The sequence below is a fragment of the Macaca nemestrina genome, chromosome 19 (assembly GCF_043159975.1).
Source record: "Macaca nemestrina isolate mMacNem1 chromosome 19, mMacNem.hap1, whole genome shotgun sequence".
NCBI classification, from domain to species: domain Eukaryota; kingdom Metazoa; phylum Chordata; class Mammalia; order Primates; family Cercopithecidae; genus Macaca; species Macaca nemestrina.
In genome coordinates, this window is record NC_092143.1 from 53,242,820 (window position 1) to 53,252,002 (window position 9,183).

Genomic DNA, 9,183 nt, shown 5'->3' on the forward strand with positions numbered 1-9,183 from the left:
CATTCTGCCTTTGAACAAGTTGATATCCAAGTTTGGAATTCTTTTCCATTAATATTTGCAATAACTTGTAAATTTTACAAGGATGAGATGCAGAAAGTTATTTAAATATTTGAGGTAATGTTATATATGGAATCAGTAAAGACAACTTCTTAGGGTAGACATACTTCAAAAGATAATGACATCAAGTAATTATATTGGACCCAGCAAGGTATCCACTAATTTTCAACCTGATTTCTTTATTTGATTAGTAGATGACTTTGGAAAAAACAATTTATTGTGTCTCCTCTCCCAATTTATAAATTCAGAAAGTTGACCTAAATGACCAAATAGGTTCCTTTCAGCTTTAAAATTCCATGATTCAATGAATGCAAATGGACTAAGACACCTGAAACACTAAACAGGCAAAATTTAGAACACATAATTCCTTTTAAAAGTGTCATTGAGGAATACATGTATAGCAGTTTGTGCTAAGAAATGCAGGGTGGGTACCTGTGCTACCTAAAGAGGGGAAAGACAATAACTAATTCACAGGGCAAAACAAATTCATAACTTTATTAAATAACTCCTTTCTGGCGTTCAGAAAAATAATAAGCAAGTTTATTTTGTCTGTACATACAAAGATGTGCATGCCATTGTGTGAGAATATAGTTTATCTGCTGGCTCACCTAGATTATGCCTGAGCTGTAGTTCTTTCATTCTATCTATGCAGGACAGATTCATGGACTGGTGGATGAGGTAGGATCTAAGGGACAAAAATAATTTACTCCTTACCCAAAACGATTCTCTCTGAATTCTTACATATGTGAATGCATTGAAGACTTTCACAATGCATTTCATCTGTCATTGCAATAACATATCAGCCTCATTTACAGGAATGTGATTATCACATCAGGTTGGCCGAGGATACTGAAGGGCTGAGATATAGGATAGGGGCATAGTGACAAGCGAGAAAGGAATTTAAAAAGTTTCTACTTCTGAGAATGCCCATTTAAAAGACCAAGTGAAAAACTCAGCAGTGGTGTTAAGAATATCAGGCATAGCAGGAGCATTGACAACACAAGGGATTGGTCTGATGTGGGACAGAGGGTATTGGAAAGAAAAAAAGGCAAGGCAAATGCTGTATGATGCAAACTTCATGAACTGAATGCACCCACTTCCCTTAGGGGAAATGTCCATATATCTTACCTTGAATTCTTTTTTTTTTTTTTTTTTTTTTTTTTTTTTTTTTTTTTTTTTTTGAGACAGAGTCTTGCTCTGTTACCCAGGGTGGAGTACGGTGGCACGATCTCATCTAACAGCTCACCACAACCTCCGCCTCCCCAGTTCAAGTGATTCTCCTGCCTCAGCCTCCTGAGGAGCTGGGACAACAGGTGTGAACCATCATGCTCAGCTAATTTTTGTATTTTTAGTAGAGATGGGGTTTCACCATGTTGGCCAGGATGGTCTCGATCTCTTAACCTCGTGATGTGCCCATCTCAGCCTCCCAAAGTGCTGGGATTACAGGCGTGAGCCACCACACTCGGCCCCCTTGAGTTCTTAGAGTCCTCATTTACTCATATTTTGCTCATTAAAATAGTTTGATTATCTTATTTCCACCAAGGAGATCGAAATGAAAGGATGATACTAGTAAAAGATACAATAGTAACTGTAAGAAGTGGCCCTTAGTATAGTTATTGAAAAAAAGAAGGCAAATTTGTTAGAACCAGACATGAAATCTTGGAAAGTCAGGTGGTCTGGACCACTTGTGGGGCTAAAGGGAGATGAGCCACATTAATAATGGGCCAGGTGTCTTTTTTGTTGTTGTTTAAGATATTCTGCTGTGAATAAATGTTAGGAACTCTTTTTCAAGGTTACTTTGCACTGCGCTTCCTTCTCCATTTTCCTTGCCCTCTGAGGCTGCTGTGGAGGTTCTAAAGCTTTCCCTCTACCTACTACGCCCTTGGGATTGGAGTAGAGTGAAGCCATCTGAAAGGAAGATATGCCTTACTGTCCCGTGCAGAGACATTTTATGACAGCTGACTCTACACAATTAATTTCTGCCTACTTGTGAGAACCCACATATATTATGAGAAGATAACAAACATTAACCAACTTTTAAAAAGGCAAACAAATGAGCAAATCTTTACAGCATCAAGAGAGTCAAATCAGTAGAAAGACCCATGGCATTGAATAGAAAAAATATTTGTTTTTTACTGAACTGACAGAAATTTATCTGCAGTTTTGGTTCTATGCAGTCAGGCAAGGAATATTTATTGAGCACCTATTGTACTCACATAACATTGCTTGGGAATGTGAGTTACTCTAATATCTTTTATGCTAAAATTTCTGCAAAAAGAACATAACCTGTTTAAATAAGCAGGGAAAATAAAGGGCATGTGAGAAATAAATTAACATGCATGACTGGAGTTTTAGGGAGAAAATAGCCAATTCCAGATGAGGCAAATAGGAAATGATTCCTGGATATATTAACCTTTGAACTTGGCCTTGAAAAATTGCTAGTTATGGGAATAAGGATACACGATATTTTTACATTATAACATACAACTTAGGTTGTTGGCATTTAGTATTACCCAAATCCACAGGTACATGAATTATGAAAGTATACATTTAAATCAGTAAATGTATTTCTATCTCCTGTCAACCTCAAAAAGCTACACTTAAGTTGATTAATCATTTACACAAAAATTGTATTTTATAATTGAGGAAATCTCATGTGTTCATAGGGTGGCATGGCAGGGACATTGTGGAGCAAAAATGGGAGTAACAAAAATGTAAACATGTAAAAGGAGATTTGCTGCAGGGATGGGTAACATACCTGATTTTCTTGCTGTGTGACATAAGCCTAATCACCTAAACTTTCTGTGCTTTGGGTTAATTACCCATGAGATAGTGCTAGAAAGAAGGAAAAAACATGATTATAAAGAGTTTAGTTGATTTAATAAAATTCCATATACATGAGTAATAATTATTAGAAAGCATGTTTAACTAGATATTGATTAAGTTATAGAGTCATATTTGAAATTGCTTTATAGAAATTGTGTCTCTATTTACACTTGACTCCAATTTGCTTTGTAAACCTACACATTGTTGTAACTGTAAATAAAATAAAGAGATCTCACCAGGAAGATGAAGAATGGATTAGCTGGAAAGCCAAGGTAAAATGTGTCAAGGCTCAGCCAAATGACAATGTAAAGAATAACAAGTTCAACCTTCCTTGAAATACTGAGAGTTACACAATGAATGTGATGGCTCTTTCATTCTGGAGTCAGGAAGAATGGAGGGAGCAGGGCCACATTGTGGTAAAATATCTATGGATCTCACCTAATAGTGAGTCCATTCTGGGCTCTTTGACATAGGGGAAAGGAAAGTGCTAGCTGGGATTAATGGGAAATTCAGTTGTCTCTAGCCATGGATTACCATGGATGCACGTGTGAGTCACTAATAGGAAATGCCACAGTAAGTCAGAAAAGGTGTGAACCAAAGTGGGCCATCATCTGAGATCCCTTCTCATTGAGGAGGCAGCCTCATCCCTCACCTATTACGTTTGCTGCTCCTCTCTTAGCACTTTTAATCTGCCTCCCACCATTCTGAAGTTACCCGTGCAGCTCTCTCAAGTGAATCTGGCCATGCATTGAGATCAACTATGTAGAACCCGTGACAGCTTATCTCATGTTCACTGTTCTCTTTATTGCTTCAACCTAATCACACATATTTTCTGTACACTTAACTTGTAGTGTATTATGTGACATATTTATGTTGTTTTCGTGTATTGTTACTTAAATCACTAATACACCAGAAGCGTAAAATCATAGAGGAGGTGAAAGACTCCCCAGAGGAAACAGGATATATCATATTCACTTTTATAGTCTACTGGACACAAGGGAAAGGAACATTTCTTAAATATTTCTTCAAAGGTTGAGAGAAGGAATAAATAACTTATTCTTCATCATGTAGCAGTGTGGTCAACTGCTGTGTGTCCCCAACTTCTGTGAGGGACTACATGAAAAGAGTGAGGGTGGCTGTACCCCTCAGCCCTGGTTACAGCCTGTGTTTCTGGACCCTGAAGCAGCACTTCACATCATAGTGCTTTTAGTTACACCTTCCATAAAGAAGCTTCAAGTAGCTAAACAGTATCCATATTAATGCCTAATTAATCCTACCTCTGGGCTTACTGATTGGGTATTGCAATGCTCAAAATATGCCCAGAAACAGAGGTCTGCTTTGATATTCTTAACTTTGTGATTATTTCTACTTGATTTATCCTCATATTGACTATTTTAAAATAGCTCTTATTGTGCAGTTTTTACTCATATAAAATATTATATATGTGTATATATGTACACATGTTCATATACACATGTGTATATATATTATACATATGTACTGACAATGTTGTATTTCTCCTGAGTCCTGTGATAGATCCTGGAAAATAGGAAAGGTTAAGAAATAACACCACCCTTTTGTCTTCCAGAAAATAGCCCCCTGCAAAGAGTCACCCTTCTTCATATGATTTAGGTAAGACTGACGGACAATACACACACATACGCATACATCTGCATGTATCAAATATGCAAATGCACACACATATATATTATAAAATTCACATAATAAAAAAATAAAGGTTTAAAAAACAGCAAATTCCTCAAAAATAATCACCCAATATTAGGCGGACATTTTGTGTTACATATGAAGGTATGGAGGGAGAAATGCAGGAAAGGAAGGAGAAAGAGGAAGGTGAGGGAGAATGGATGAGATATAATGCTGGTTTTATTAATCTGGGTTTCTTTTATATGGATGTAATGTTTTAAATGGAAAGTATTCAATCTCTGTTTACATGAATATAACCAATGAAAACAAGTATGACTAAAATTGCAAGAATAACTGAATTTGTTAAAAAACTTAAAAACATATAATTTTTCCAACAATGTGACAATTAAGAAAAACAGATTTTTTAAATTCTGTGTTTCAATTTATGGCAGCATCAATTTACTCTACATCTGGAAAGGAAAGGGCACTAACATTCTCACTTGTCATTATACCTCCCCTCTCCCACTTTTACATATGAAGGTGATATTTTTATTCTGATTATTTCAAATGCATTGAGATTTAGAGTAATCACTTTTTTAAACTTTTAAATTTTTCCACAGGTTATTGGGGTACAGGTGGTATTTGGTTACATGAGTATGTTCTTTAGTGGTGATTTGTGAGATTTTGGTGCACCCATCACCCTAGCAGTATATGCTGCACCCTATTTGTGGTGTTTTATCCCTTGCTCCCTTCCCATCCTTCACCCCAATTCCCCAAAGTCCATTGTATCATTCTTACGCATTTGTTTCCTCATAGCTTAGCTCCCACATATCCGTAAGAACATATGATGTTTGGTTTTCCATTCCTGAGTTACTTCACTTAGAATAATAATCTCCAGTCTCATCCAGGTCACTGCAAATGACATTAATTCATTCCTTTATATGGACAAGTAGTATTCCATCGTACATATATATGCAACAGTTTCTTTATCCACTAGTTGGTTGATAGGGATTTGGGTTGGTTCTGTGATTTTGCAATTGTGAATTGTGCTGCTATAAACATTAGTGGGCAAGTATCTTTTTCATGTAATGACTTCTTTCCTTCTGGATAGAAACCAAGTAGTGGGATTGCTGGATCAAATGGTACTTCTACTTTTAGCTCTTTAAGGAACGTCCACACTGTTTTCCATAGTGGCTGTACTAGTTTACATTCCCACCAGCAGTGTAGAAGTGTTTCCTGATCACTGCATCCATGCCAACATCTACTGTTTTTTGATTCTTTGATTATGGTCATTCTTGCAGGAGTGAGGTGGTATCACATTGTGGTTTTGATTTGCATTTCCCTGGCCACTAGTGGTGTTGAGCATTTTTTCATATTTTTGTCAGTTATTTATATTTCTTCTTTCGAGAATTGTCTATTCATGTCTTTAACCCATTTTTTTATGGGATTTTTTTTTTTTCTAATTTGTTTGAGTTCACTGTAGATTCTGGATATTAGTCCTTTGTCAGATGTATAGATTGTGAAGATCTTCTCCTACTCTGTGGGTTGTCTGTTTACTCTGCTGACTGTTCCTTTTACCATGCAAGAGCTCTTTAGTTTAATTAAGTCCCAACTATTTATCTTTGTTTTTATCGCATTTGCTTTTGGGTTCTTGGTCACAAAATCTTTGCCTAAGCCAATGTCTAGAAGGGTTTTTCCAATGTTATCTTCTAGAATTTTTATAGTTTCTTGTCTTTGATTTAAGTTCTTAATCCAACTTGAGTTGATTTTTGTATAAGGTGAGAGATGAGGATCCAGTTTCATTACCCTGTATGTGGTTAGCCAATTATCCCAGCACCATTTGTTGAAAAGGGTGACATTTCCCCACTTTACATTTCTGTTTGCTTTGTCATAGATCAGTTAGCTGTAAGTACTTGGGTTTATTTCTGGGTTCTCTATTCTGCTCCATTGGTCTACATGCCCATTTTTATACAAGTACCACACTGTCTTGGGTACTATAGCCTAATAGTATAGTTTGAAGTCAGGTAATGTGATACCACCAGATTTGTTCTTTTTGCTTAATCTTGCTTTGGCTATGCCAGCTCTTTTCTGATTCCACAAGAATTATGGAATTGTTTTTACTAATTTTGTGAAGGATGATGGTGGTATTTTGATGGTGATTGTGTTGAATTTGTGGATTGCCTTTGGCAGTATGGTCATTTTCACGACTTTGATTCTATCCATCCAGGAGCATGGGATATATTTCCACTTGTTTGTGTCATCTATGATTCCTTTCAGCAGTGTTTTGAAGTTTTCCTTGTAGAGTTCTTTCATGTTCTTAGTTAGGTATATTCCTAAGTATTTAATTTTGTTTGCAGCTATTGTAAAAACAATTGAATTCTTGATTTGATTCTCTGCTTGGCCGCTGTTGGTGTATAGAAGAGCTGCTGATTTGTGTACATTAATCTTATATGCAGAAACTGCTAAATTCTTTTATCAGTTCTAAGAGCTTTCTGGAGGAGTCTTTAGGGTTTTGGAGGTAAACGATCATACCGTCAACAAACAGCGACCGTTTGACTTCTTCTTTACAGATTTGAGTGCCCTTTATTTCTTTCTCTTGTCTGATTGCTCTGGCTAGGACTTTCAGTACTATGTTGAAGAGGAGTGGTGAGAGTGGTCATCCTTGTCTTGTTGAGGTTCTCAGAGGGAATGCTTTCAACTTTTCCCCACTCAGTATTATGTTGGCTGTGGGTTTGTCATAGATGGTTTTATTACATTGAGGTATGTCCCTTGTATGCTGATTTTGCTGGGCGTTTTAGTCGTAAAGGGATGCTGGATTTTATCGAATGCTTTTTCTGCACCTATTGAGATGATCGTGTAATTTTTGTTTTTAATTCTGTTTACGTGGCGTATCACATTTATTGACTTGTGTATGTTAAACCCACCCTGCATCCCTGGTATGAAAGTCACTGGATCATGGTGGATTGTCTTTCTGATATGTAGTTGGATTCAGTTAGCTATTATTTTGTTAAGAATTTAGATGTCAATGTTCATCAGGGATAACTGTCTGTAGTTTTCTTTTTTGGTTATGTCATTTCCTGGTTTTGGTATTGGAGTGATGTGGGCTTCATAGAATGAATTGGGTGCGTCCCTCTTTTTCTATCTTGTGGAATAGTGTCAAACAGATTGGTACCAATTCTTCTTTGAATGTCTGATAGAATTCTGCTGTTAATCCGTCTGGCCCTGGACTTTTTTTTGTTAGTAATTTTTAAATTAGCATTTCTATCTCACTGCTTGTTATTGGTCCATTCACTGTATCTAATTTTTCTTGATTTAAGCTAGGAGAGTTGTATTTTTCCAGGAATTCATCCATCTTTTCTAGGTTTTATAGTTTATTACTTTTTAAAACATTTTTTAAAAATTCATCTCTGCATTTTGAATTTGATTCATTCTTTAATTTGCTGGAATTTATATTTGGGATGTTTTCTTGTTGTTTTCAAGAAAGGCTTATGAGTATTAAACTTTCTGAGTGTCTTCATATTTGAAAACTGCCTGTTGTCCTCCTTGAGTAGATCTTGGCATGTACTATGATAGTATTATACAGTCATATAATATTACTATAATATCATGTGTGTGTTGTATTTATGTGGACTACTTTATTCCTTCCCATAATATTTGAGACCTGGATGCTTTCCCCTCTAAGCTAGGAGGAGTGAGCTAGCCAAAATCTTTAGAGAGTTTTATTTTGACTCTGGTCCCACTTCAGGCAGCTGGATCCTGTAATTCTAGCACCATGGCTCTATTCAACTCCTCATCTGCCCTTTAGATGTTATCATGTCTGACTGACTTTCCTTGTCCTAGGGGCAGATTCTTTTTACCAGGTTGTTGGGTGCTCACCATTTCTGTAGACTCTATGGGCTATTTGTTCCACCAGATGTGTGGAGCCAGAACATTCATATCCACCAGAGACATGGCTCTTTCTTTCATTCATGCCCCCATTTTGCCCAGTAGTTGTGTCTAAAACATGTCAGTCAAAAGAAGGAATATGTTAGCATATAGTCAGGTTGTTGTATATTTGAGAATAATCATGAGAATTCTCAATATTGTTACTCCTATTCTATTCCAGAATCTTATGTTTCTTTCTCTTGAGCTCAACTCAGGAACTGTATGGCATTTGACTGTGTCCCTTATTCTGGGGTAGCTGTGAGAGAATTTCTTTGGTGATTTTGCCTATATTTTGGGTCATTTTTTTAACATCACCTTCAAGAGTCTCCCCTGTTGTCTCTGAATCTCCAAGTTTGCCCTGCATATCCAACTGGAAAGTTCTTCATGCTTTCGTGTCAGCCTCCAGTGATGCACGTTTCTTGCAGGACCCATGGGAGCAATATTTTTTCACTGCCCCTGATACTAGCCCTCCCCTGCCAACAGGACTTCCTTTTCCTGGAGGCTGCCTTTCTCCTAGATTCCTCAACATTGCTAAAGCCCCAAGCATCCAAAAGTACTATTAGGTTATACCTAGTACTCACAGCCCCTCTGTATACTTACTGAACTTTGTCTCTGGAGAACTAAAGTTGTCCTGCCTACAGTCAGGATCTCATGAAATCCTTCTTCTTTTTTTTTTTGAGACGGAGTCTCGCTCTGTCGCCCAGGCTGGAGTGCAGTGGCGCGATCTCGGCT

At 37.0% G+C, this 9,183-nt stretch overlaps 1 long non-coding RNA gene across 1 annotated transcript; it reads right to left on the reverse strand.

The window, feature by feature from the left end:
- Window positions 1-495: 495 nt before the first annotated feature.
- LOC105499181 (uncharacterized) lies at window positions 496-8,515 on the reverse strand. Its single transcript, XR_011616748.1, has 3 exons — window positions 8,404-8,515; window positions 2,816-2,892; window positions 496-742 (listed from the first exon to the last, which is right to left on the reverse strand). It is a non-coding gene; the product is annotated as an uncharacterized lncRNA (long non-coding RNA).
- Window positions 8,516-9,183: the final 668 nt, after the last annotated feature.